Source organism: Bufo bufo, chromosome 1 (assembly GCF_905171765.1).
Source record: "Bufo bufo chromosome 1, aBufBuf1.1, whole genome shotgun sequence".
NCBI classification, from domain to species: Eukaryota; Metazoa; Chordata; class Amphibia; order Anura; family Bufonidae; genus Bufo; species Bufo bufo.
Window position 1 is genome coordinate 715,222,026 of NC_053389.1, and position 13,130 is coordinate 715,235,155.

Here is a 13,130-nt window from a genome sequence, read left to right on the forward strand (position 1 = left end):
GACGACAAAAGAATAGTACTTTGCAACCTGTGCCGTACCAAAATGAGCCGGGACGTGAACACTAGCAACCTCACCACCACCAGCATGATGCGCCACATGGCATCCAAGCACCGTAATAAGTGGGACGAACGCCTGAGTCCACAATCTGTGTCTGCGGGTCACACCACTGCCTCCTCTTCCCCTGTGTTACGTGCTGGCTAATCCCCTGTCGAAGGTGCAGGCCCGGATGCCTCCCGCCCTGCACCTGGACCTTCGCAAGCACCATCAGCGACCACATCCACTTCCAAATCCCAGCGCAGCATCCAAATGTCCTTACTCCAGGCATATGAACGCAAGCGCAAATACCAAGCCACCCACCCACAGGCCATAGCACTAAATGAGCAGCTTTCCAAATTACTGGCCCTGGAAATGTAGCCATTTAGGCTTGTGAACACTGAGGCCTTCCGCAGCCTCATGTCGGCGGCCGTCCCGAGTTACGCAGTCCCCAGCAGCCACTATTTTTCAAGGTGTGCCATGCCCGCCTTACACCAACATGTGTCTTATAACATCACACGTGCCCTGACCAACGCAGTTACTGGGAAGGTCCACTTAACCACGGACACATGGACAAGTGCATTCGGCCAGGAACGCTACATTTCCCTGACGGCACACTGGGTGCATGTTGTGGAGGCCCGGAGCAAGTCGTACCCTAGGATGGCACAGGTGCTACTGACGCCAAGGATTGCGGGCCCTAATTCCATCAGGGCTTCAGCCACCACCTACGTTAGTGGCTCCAACACTCACTTCTCCTCCGCCTCCTCCTCCACTTCCACCTCCGAATTATCCTCTTGCAGCACCAGTGAGTCATCAGTCGGTAGCTGGAAGCAGTGTAGTACTGCAGTGGGGAAGCGGCAACAGGCCGCGCTAAAGCTGATATGCTTAGGGGACAAACAGCACACCGCCGCAGAGCTGTGGCAGGAGATAAGAGATCAGACTGAGCTGTGGCTCTCGCCACTCAACCTAGAACCAGGCATGGTTGTGTCTGATAATGGCCGTAACTTGGTGGTGGCTTTGGAGCTCGGTAAGCTCACACACATCCCATGCCTAGCTCACATCTTCAACTTCGTGGTTTAGCGGTTTCTCAAAACCTACCCCAATTTGCCTGAGCTACTGGTGAAATGCTCCGCGTGTGTGCACATTTCCGAAAGTCAATGACAGCTTCAGCTGGTCTGTCAACGCTGCAGCAATGCTTGAAATTGCCAGCTCACCGGCTGTTGTGCGACATGAACATGTGCTGGAACTCTACGTTCCACATGTTGGCCAGGCTTTGTGAGCAGCAGAGGGCAGTAGTGGAATACCAGCTGCAACATGGTAGTCGCCTTTCCAATCAGCTTCCGCTATTCACAAGAGAGGTGTGGGCATGGATGTCTGACCTCTGTGAGGTTTTAAGAAACTTTGAGAAATCAACACATATGGCGAGCGGCGATAACGCTATTATCAGCGTAACCTTCCCACTTCTGTATCTACTCAAACGCTCGCTGCTCACAATTAAGGACTACACTTTGCATGTGGAAGAGGTGGAAATGGGGGAAGACATTACGCAGGGTGATAGCTAGACCACCCTCAGTTCATCTTCTCAGCACGAATTGGACGATGAAGAGAAAGAGGAGGAGCAGGAGACGGTTGCCTCCACTACAGAGGTTGGTACCCATGGAAGATTAATTTCATCTGTTCAGCGTGGGTGGGCAGAAGAGGAGGAAGAGGATGAGGAGATTGAGAGTGATCTTCCTGATGACGACAGCGAAGTCTTGCCTGTTGGTACTCTAGCACACATGGCTGACTTCATGTTAAGCTGTCTTTCCCACGACCGGCGCGTTATACGCATTTTAGACAACACGGATTACTGGTTGTTCACCCTTCTCAATCCCCGCTACAAAGAGAACTTCTCATCTCTCATTCCTCTGGTGGAGAGGACGAGCAAAACGGTGCAATACCAGAAGATCCTTGTTGAAAAGTTGCTCCAAAAATTTCCATCTGACAACGCTGGTGGCAGAGTCCGTAGTTCCTTGGGCAACCGAGGAGGGGAGACAAGGGGAACACACAGCAGTTCCAACAGAGGCAGGGCTACACAGCTCCAAAGCCTGGGACAGTTTCATGACACCCCTGGTGTCACAAGGAGGGAAAAATTTTAGAAGATGTTGAAGGAGTACATAGCAGACTGTGTCAGCGTCCTCGATGATCCCTCAGTGCCTTACAACTACTGGGTGTCCAAGCTGGACATGTGGCACGAACTGGCGCTCTACACCTTGGAGGTGCTGGCCTGCCCTGTCGCCAGCATTTTGTCTGAGTGGGTATTTAGTGCTGCTGGTGGCATTATAACAGATAAGCGTATCCGCCTGTCAACTGAAAATTCTGACAGGTTGACTCCTACAAAAATGAACAAGGCTTGGATTGCCCCTGACTTCTTGACTCCACCAGAGGAAAGCTGATGAACAAAAAGGCACTTTAAATGTGTTGTTTATAATGTACTGAATACACTGTATTCCCATGCACCCCTTCCACAACAAACAAGGGTATATGGTTGAATCTTCCTTTTCTCATCCTCCTTCTCCTCTGCGCCCTCCCCCCGGTATTAAAATCACTATTGGGCAGTGCGCCCTCACCCCCCCTCCCCAGTATTAAAATCATTGGTGGGCAGTGCGCCCTCCCCCTCCCCCCCCATCATTGGTGGCAGCGGCAGTTCCGATCAGCGTCCCAGCAGTGTAATACTGGGGCTCCGATCGGTTACCATGGCAGCCAGGACGCTACTGAAGTCCTGTCTGCCATGTTCAGTTATTCAGCAGCATTATACTTACATGCGCTGTGGCCGCCCGGCGCTCCTTCTTCTTGTAACTCACAGGTCTGTGCGGCACATTGCTTATGCTTATAGCAATGCGCCGCACAGACCTGTGAGTTACAAGAAGGAGCGCCAACCTGAAGTTCGGCCGAACCCAGCGAAGCTGAACATCCAGGTGTCCGCTCAACTCTAATTATTGCCAGTGGAGTATACAGTGTATAGCAATCCCCAGTGAGAATACAGCCTTTCCCCCCCACACATGAGACGAGGCTCTATGTTGCGGGTAAAACAAGAACTCTTTAATGGGGCTACATGTCAGCCTTTTATGCAGGTCTTCCATTAAAGAACACTTCCCCAGGTTACCTTGTGGAAGACTGCGACAGTTTATGCATTAGCCATTCACATGCATTTACAGTATTGAAACCTTCCCAGCAATTGTACACAACCCCCTCTTCTGTCTGTGACGCAATCAACAAAATATAATGGGCATTGCCTGTGATACAATTACCAAACACAATTAACAAAACACAATAGGCTCTGCCTGTTATACAATTACCAAACATAATGGGCTAACTTAATCACTCACAGGCAGAAAACACACATTTTTCCCAAAACACAGAAAACACCTCAAAACCCCACATATCCCCATAATTTACATCCATGGATAGCTCTGATCTGGGTGAACAACATATCCAAAAACCACCCACATCCGAGCAGGGGTTTCCGAATTCCATGGAAGTCACATTTGACCGACCGCAAGCATGGCTTTCCTGCCCAAAACAGTTCCACAGATTTAGGCTGTGCGGCCGGTCTATCTTTTCTTTCCAGAATGTACATGGGCCATAATCCTGAGGCAAGAGGCTGGCAAACATGCCCCTCCAAAACCCAGTGGCGAGGTTAGTTTCATCACACACCCGAGCACGCGAGCACTTTAGTGCTCGATCAACACTAGTCTTTAGTAGTGTTGATCACGAATATTCGAATTTCGCATTTTTATCGCGAATATAGGTACTTTGAAAATTCTCGAATATTTTGAATATAGTGATATATATTCGGAATTATTAATATTTTTTATTTTTTTTTAATCAGTACACATGATCCCTCTCTGCTTCTAGCTTGTGGGCCAATGAGAAGGCTGCAGTATATTAGCTAAATTGCTCTAAATTCGTTTTTTTTCGAATATTCGCTATATTGCTATATATTCTTGTTTTAGAATATTACGAATATTCGAAAAAACGAAGTTTTTAGCAATATAGCGAATATTCGAAAAAACCCTGAATATAGAGCAATTTAGCTATTATAGTGCTACAAAAATTTGCATGACGAAAATTTGCATATTACACGATCATTACCTTGCCGATTTTTCGAGTAAAAAAAATCATAGCATATAACGAATATTCGAATTTATGAATATTCGACGAATATTCTACAAAATATTCACGAAATATCGCAAATTCGAATATGACCCCTGCCGCTCATCACTAGTCTTTAGTAATCTTTCCGTATATCCTACATATAAGCAGTAGAGGCTGATATCAGAAAAATAACAACTAAAAATAAGAGAAATAACCTTACTGAAGATGAAATACAAGCACAAAAAATTATGAAGATGAATGTTTAAGACGGTTGTCTGATACCAGTATGTATGCAACTCTGGATGCAGATCTATTAATAGAATATGAGGAGGAATTGAAAGACATGTGTAAACTAGCCAAAGAAACAGGGTATTCTTAATAAAACGGAATATGATTTTATATTGGGCACCCCTAAGAGGTTACCAATTTTCTATTGCACCCCCAAGGTGCATAATTATCCAACAAATCCATCGGATAGGCCGATAGTATCAGGAATCGGCTCCCTAACATGCAATCTGTCATGCTATTTAGACAATCATAGTACCTTAAAGACACCACAATGGTAGTGAATTTATTTGAAAACCTCACATGTAAACCCGACTGTATTCTGGCAACACTGGATGTGAGTTCGTTATATACCAGTATCAATCATATCCAGGGTATACAGGCAGTATCAAAGATATTAATTCAAAAAAATGACCTCAGGTCAGAACAAGTACAGTTTATTTTGGATAGTATCAAATATGTCCTCACGCATAACTATTTTTATTTTGAGTCCAACTACTACCTACAGTTAACCGGGACCGCCATGGGGACCAGATTCGTCCCCTGCTATGCTAACCTATTTATGGCGGCATGGGAGCACACCTAAGCAGGGAGCGGCTCTGGTCCTATGGTGTCGGTATATTGATGGCAGGGCACTTATGAGAAGATAATTGAGTTTATAGAAGATTTAAATAGTAACCAATATAATCTGAGATTTACATCAAACATAAGCAAACAATCAATACAGTTTTTGGATCAAAATATGGAAATTAAAGGGTCAAAGTTTATATGTAATACATGTCAAAAACAGGTAGCTAAAACAGCTTTATATTAAACACCAGCTGTCACTTACAGCGGTGGTTATTAAATGTACCTTTTAGACATTTCCGACGTCTTAAGAGGAACTGCACACAGGAAGAACAGTTTGAAAGGGGAAGCATAATCTATGAAAGCTCAATTTCTGGAGAAAAAATATCCCCTATCCCTTGTGGAGGATTTGTTGAATAAAGTTAAAAAACTAAAAAGACAAACATTCTTCCAAGAGACTAAAAAACTAAAGAAGGAAGATGAACAGTCCTCTAAATTAATATTACCATTCAATGTGGAGCATAAAAAGATATCTAACATCATAAATAAATACTGGCATCTATTAAAAGAGAATAAGGTGTTGACAACTACTCTACCAAGTAGACCATCGATTGTATTTACTAGAGCTCCAAAACTGAGTCTACAAATAGCCCCTACCGTTAGGAGCCAAAAAGAAAGATCCATAACCACACCCTAGGAGAACCTGAAAGGGTTCTATAGGTGTGGACTGTGTAGCAACTGTAGAATTACCAAATTTGATAGGAAAACTACCACTATAGTATCCAAGGTCAACACGTTTAAGTGGGAAATCAAAGAGACACTAACGTGTAATAGTGAGGCAGTGATCTATATTATGGAGTTCCCGTGCGCTAAACAACCTGTCGGACATACAGGAAGATTACTAAAGACCAGAATCGCGGAACATATTAATAACATAAAAAAAGGATATGAGAAACACACCCTCTCACAGCATTTTAACTTATATCATGCCAGGAATCCATCGGGCTTAAAATATGCGACAATACAATCAGTAAAGAAGGAATGGAGGGGGAAGAGATTTTATTTCTAAAATGTCTAGACATGAATCAAGAATAATATACGAATTTGAATCGCTGACACCTTGGGGACTCAATTCAGAAATGGAGATCTTTGGTTTCCTAGATTAGGGTTGGTGGCAGGTTTGCACGACATGTCGTTGCCAGGCTGTTTACCAGTGTAGCGACGTGCCCTGCATCCTATCATCGACCCCACGACGCCAAGGATCACCTGGAGTTACCCTCACCCTTTTTTTCATCTCTTTTTCTTTCTTTTTTTATTTATTTATTCATTTTTCTATTTTTTATACTTTTTTACATTTCTCTACATTTTGTATTTTATGTCTGTATCTGTATTTTGGAGGTTCAATTAAGAACAATATGGTGGTAACAACATAGCATAAGGTCTGAACAAATATATTGGTACGATTTAAATTAAGATGGTAATATACTATATGTGATATATCCAGGGATTTATTTTGTTGATCATCTTATGGAGTGATTATTCTGAAGTACTACATAAGATATATGGAGGGAATGATGGAGATTGTAAATGTGGTTCATGTAAAAGGAGGTGTCATTTAAAAAGGTGCAAGGACATAACCGCAGTGTCTGAATGGAAAATGAATACTAAGACGAAATATAGTCCAGTCCAGAGTTTAGATACTGGAAGTCCGGTCTGGATTTTATAAGGGTACTTTCACACTAGCGTTTTTCTTTTCCTTCTGGCACAGAGTTCCATCACAGGGGCTCTATACCGGAAAAGAACTGATCAGGCATATCCCCATGCATTCTGAATGGAGAGCAATCAGTTTAGGATGCATCAGGATGTCTTCAGTTTAGTCATTTTGACTGATCAGGCAAAAGAGAAAACCGTAGCATGCTACGGTTTTATCTCAGACGAAAAAAAATTAAGACTTGCCTGAATTTTTTCCCATAGGAATGTATTAGTGCCAGATCCGGCATTCAAATTACCGGAATGCTGGATCCGTCCTTCACCTAAAAAGGTGAAAAAAAATAAATGCTGGATTTGTTTTGTCGGATGACACCGGAAAGACGGATCCGGCATTTCAATGCATTTTTTTGACTGATCAGGCATTTTTAAGACTGATCATGATGCTTGACGGATCTCTCTGCCGCAAGTGTGAAAGTATCACCAAAAAAATTAACATGACTTTCACATGTATGAAAATCCAACAAGCTTTATTGTAAATATACATAAAAAAATATACATACATATACAGTAATAAGAAAGGCAGCACAAGGCGAAACACATGGATGGGGAACAGGACCCAAGGAGAGGCTGGGAGATCAGTACACCAAGGAACAGGGAGAAGAGATGCTGGCTAGAAAACCATACCAAAAAACCTCATGGCGACAACGCCCCAAACATAGTACAAAAAAGACTATTGTAAAGATGTTGAGGTTAGGTAAGAAAACAGAATAGCATACCCTGTGTGGTGTATCGATCTCTCGGCCGACTCCTGATCCAACGCCGTTTCGCCAGTAGACCTGGCTTCTTCTGGGGAAGAGATACAGAGATCTATGCCATCATCTATTTATCCCCAGGACTGTGACTGCGTCTGGAGGAAAGAAGGTTTGTACACAAACATAGAAGAGGATTCTTTACGGTAAGAGCAGTGAGACTATGGAACTCTCTGCCTGAGGAGGTGGTGATGGTGAGTACAATAAAGGAATTCAAGAGGGGCCTGGACAGTGTCAGACTGGGGTACCTAGGGCCCACCAGTAAAATTTATTTTGGGGGCCCACCATACGGATACATTCAAATATAATAAATAATCTAACAAGTTTTTTATATGAACATAGGCTGGTTGAAGTGCTGTACATTGAATATATGTATGAAATCCAGTAAGTCTACTGTGTTATATGCCATTTGTGCAGGGGGTGGGAGACTAGGGGCCCACTTTGCTCAGGGGCCCACCGGGGGATTCCCCTGTACCCCTGTGGGCCAGTCCGAGCCTGGGCCTGGATGTATTTCTGGAGTGTAATAATATTACAGGCTATAGCTACTAGAGAGGGGTCGTTGATCCAGGGAGTTATTCTTATTGCCTGATTGGAGTCTGGAAGGAATTTTTTATTCACCTAAAGTGGGGAAAATTGGCTTCTACCTCACAGGTTTTTTTTTTTGCCTTACTCAGGATCAACTTGTAGGATGACAGGCCGAACAAGATGGACAAATGTCTTTTTTAGGCCTTATGTACTATGTTACTATGTATATTCGTATTTTAGAATATTCGTCATTTTCTTCCATCTGAAGTCATGATCATGTGTTCAGATGGAAAAAATGACGAATATTCTAAAAACAAATCTATTGTATTATATTATATAGTGCTATATATTCGTTTTTGACCCACACCTGTATTGATTGCGTAATGTTCGCATATTATGCGATCATTACCTTGTCGATTTTTGAGTAAAAAAAAAAGAATGTAGAATATAACAAATATTCGAAGTCGCGAATATTCGACAAATATTCTACAAAATATTCGCAAAATATCACAAATTCGAATACGACCCTTGCCGCTCATTACTACACCTAACATTGCAGGAAGTGACGGATCTGGTAAGCAGCTAATAACATACTCTACTAACCTATCTCCTGTATCAACTATACCATCGGTTGAACGAGTCGGACAGCAATCACTCCATGACTAATACGCACCTTGTATAGAGTAGCTAGTCACATAAGGACGCACTGCTCGAATACTTTGTATAACAACGATACCGCCGACCAAACAGTAACAATCTAACTGGTTGAGTACCGCTGCATACTATATCCAATATTAGTTTAAGAAGTGGCAATTTGAAACCATCCAGAAACACAGTAATAAGAAGGCATTTATTATTAAGATGCTGTATCAACTTCTTTTATGCTGCTGTGGAACATTTTGATTTTTAATTAGTGCGAGAGCTCCGCACGATATACTTATAGAGGGACCGTGACTGCATAATTTTGCACATTTTTATTTTTTATTTTTTTGTTTATATTTGATGTCTTTTTTCTTAGGCTACTTTCACACTCGCGTTTTGGCTATCCGTTTGTGAGATCCATTCAGGGCTCTTACAAGCCGTCCAAAACGGATCAGTTTTGCCCTAATGCATTCTGAATGGAAAATTATCCACTCAGAATGCATCAGTTTGGCTCAGTTTGCCTCCGTTCCGTCTCCATTCCACTTTCGAGGCGGACACCAAAACGCTGCTTGCAGCGTTTTGGTGTCCGTCTGACGAAACTGAGCCAAACAGATCCATTCTGACATACAATGTAAGTCAATGGGGATGGATTTGTTTTCTATGACACAATCTGGCACAATAGAAAACGGATCCATCCTCCATTGACTTTCAATGGTGTTCAAGACATATTCGTCTTGGCTATGCTAAAGATAATACAAACGGATCCATTCTGAATGAATGCAGACGTTTTTATTTTCTGAACGGATCCGTCTGTGCAGATCCATGACGGATCCACGCTAAACGCGAGTGTGAAAGTAGCCTTAGTATCATATGCATATATTAAATAAGATATTATATATGTATTTTTAGGTAAACAATAAATTGTGGATATACTTTATTAAAAATATTCAGCTGATCTGTCACAAAGGGATAAGTGTTTGTCTAGCTGTGTGACTGGTACTTCAACTTTCTGCCAGTCATCTACTAACCCTTATCTCTAAATTACTAAAAGGTCATAAACACTTATTTAAGCCGCATTCTTACCAGTAAGATAAGAATAAAGCTATAATGCATGTTTAGGAGGTCAAAGAGCAGAGATAAAGAGCCGTCAGCTGAGCTGCCTGACAGAACAGAGTGAAAACAGACAGCAGGCTAGAGAAACTCAAAGATGCACAGAGAAAAGGGCTCCAAATTTTTAATAAAGACTAATTGAAAAAAAAATATTTTTAGCTCACAATGCGTACAAAGCAATAATTAAAAAAATTGCCCCCAAAGGAGTACATAACCTTTAACATTCAATGAACTGAGGTAAAGATGCACACAATCATGAAGTAGGCGCATACTGATAGCCCCGAGGCGATGTGCTTCACAGGCAGTATACCCATCCATTACTGAATATCCACAAATCTCCTGAAAAGTAAATAAAGGAAAGCGTTATGCAATGATCTCTTGCCGAACAGTAAACTCCATACACATATTTGCTATTGAAGCCACGAGGGTGTAACATATCCAGGCGTTTATTATACTTAGACTGCTTTTCTTTTAGGACATGCTTTTAGGACATGCTCATGGTTACCTTCACTAAGGGGAGGGACACAGTCAAAAATCTGGAATAAAAGTAGGTTGCCAGTGTTTAATCAGTGAAAATGCTCTGGTAAGGGAAAGTCAAGATATTGGTTGTGCATTGTCGATTTACGCTGGCATATTCTATTCTTTCCCCTTTGCATAGTCTCACCCTCATACTCCATGTCATGCAGGCATTTAAGTAGGTAGATAACAATGGATGGGTGCCCATCTGTGGATAAGTGAATGTGCGTCCCTTCTGCGTGTTATTGCATTGGGAACAATTGAAACAGTGGAAGCAACCAGGGTTTTGTAACATAGTAACATAGTTTGTAAGGCTGAAAAAAGACATACATACATCCAGTTCAGCCAGTTATCCTGCAAAGTTGATCCAGAGGAATGCAAAAACCCTCATGTGTAGAAAAAAATTCTCCTAAAAAACAGGAAGCGTGTGATTCCCAGGCAGGAACACCTTCCCTTGGCTGAGATTTGGGAAAGCGCTCCTCAGTTGTAATAGGCCAGAGCCTGTACAAAGCTTCTAGGCATATTACTGGTACATTCCATGTAGGCCTGCAGATCGCATATACTGCTATGCAGCACTGCATTAGCATATACTGAAATCCATTAGTGAACATAAATGGCAATCTAATGATTGCATGTTTGGGTCCCCTTGGGGGCCTAAAAAAAGAAAAAAAAGAAAAAGGTTTTTAAAAATATTTATAAAAATTTTAAATAAAATATAAAAATTAAATCAACCAAAATTTAAATTAATAAACAATAAAAAAATAAACATCATAGGCATCCGAAACTGCCTGTACTATTAAAATATAAAATATTGATCCCATACAGCAAATGGAAAAGAAAACTAAAATCGAAATGGCTTTTTCGTTGCTTCGCCTCCCCACATAAAATTTTTATAAAAAGTGATCAAAGGTCATACGCACCCCAAAATAGTATCAATAAAAACTGTGCTCCCCAAAAACTAGCCCTCAAACAGCTCCGTAGATGTAACAGAGAGTGAATAGTAGGCATAAGGAGTCTTAGGCTTCATTCACACAGTCAGTGTTTGGTCAGTGATTTCCATCAGTGATTGTGAGCCAAAACCAGGAGTGGAGCCTATACAGACATAAGGTAGAAGGGAAAGATCTGCACCTGTTCTGTGTTTTGGACCCGCACTTGGTTTTGGCTCAAAATCACTGATGGAAATTACTGATCAAACACTGACTGTGCGAATAAGGCCTTATAGGTGAAGCAAAGTTTTGTTTGGGGAAAAGGGTATGCAAATTAGTTCTCTTTCCAAAAAGACAAGAAAGCTGAGCCTCTCTAATGCCAATGTTCTCTGCTTTACACTGATGAGGGGGCAATCACCCTGAAGCAGCTGTCTGTGGATGAGGTACTGGCTTAGCTATAATCCTAAATTATATCTCAACGCCTGTTTAAAAGGTCATACGTTGACTTATAGGATAGCTACATGACATCTGGTGGTATTAGAGGCTCAGCTTCCTTTTCTTTTTGGAAATAAAGCTAATTTCTATAACAAACTTAATTGTATTTTCACCTCCTGAGTGTAGTTCCTCATTCTGGATACAGTTTGTACTATTGGTGATCCGTGACAATGGACACCAGAGGGACGTACACCACCATCCAGGGGTGTAGCTATAGGTAATGCAGGGGAAGCAGCTGCTTTGGGGCCCAGACTTACAGATGGCCCCCTCAGGAGGAAGACTAAAAGATTTTATTGTCAGGACAGTTTTATACAATCACATTATATACAGTGCCACTATAGGAAACAGATGGAGTGGCTGCAGGGCCTTGTCTGAGAGCTCAATCTTGACTAGCCACTGGAGTGAGGGTTGCACATGAGTTGGAGGTTGCGAAGAAGTTGCTTGGCGTGGGGGGGGGGGGGGGGGGGTCAGTCAAAAATTTGCTGTGTGGTCCAGTCAATTGTAGCTACGTCACTGCCACCATCCATGTATAGTGTGAAAATTCTGCCTGTTGTCTGAGCGTCGTCTATTGTCATTGCTCTATATGAATATTATCAGTTGAGCCACATCCAAGAGTCCCTTGCAGTGTTTAGGTTTGGGTGGCCCAAATGATACTGATGGGTCCCCGGACAATGTCTAGGTGCCACCACACGTTGCTGCTTTCTGGAAGGAATGATAAGCCTTGGTACACCCCAATGGGAAATAAGTCAGACAGTCAGGGTCTGCAGTAAACCAGGTTGCTTCTTTACTGGAGGGATTCAGGTGCAAAACAATACAGGCAAGGTATAGGGCTGGCTTCTCCAGTCTCCTCCCTGGCAGAAGACTGTTTCATGCTGAGGAAAGTCCTGAACTAGCTGCCCCTGTCTTTCTCAAAGGGCTGGTACCATGACCAAAGAGCTGGTGTCACAGGTTCTGTGGCTCAGTCACCTTGCTGGCTCTCTGGTCAAAGGGCTGGCAACTGAGGGTCTGTGATTGAGTATCCTCATCTCAGCGTCTTCTTCAAGTCACTTGCGCAGTAAGGTCGAATCTCTTCTCCTAAACACTGGTCTCTATCTGCAGACAACTTGGTTGCTCTAATTTCTCCCCTTATATACAGTTTCTAAGGCTCACTTCACGTCACGTTTTTGGCCGTACGTTTAACATATACATTTGGGAAATAAGGATGTACACTTCCACTGTGGGATGTGGGGTAATGAACTCATGCAGGTGATCAAACTGCAATGTGTGTCCACACACCGGAGGCAAACTCTTGAACGCATAGCAACAGAGACATCTGGTCTGCTTCTCCAGTTGATCAAGTTCTTTTTCTGGCCTAGCTCTGGTGGCTTCCTTTTCT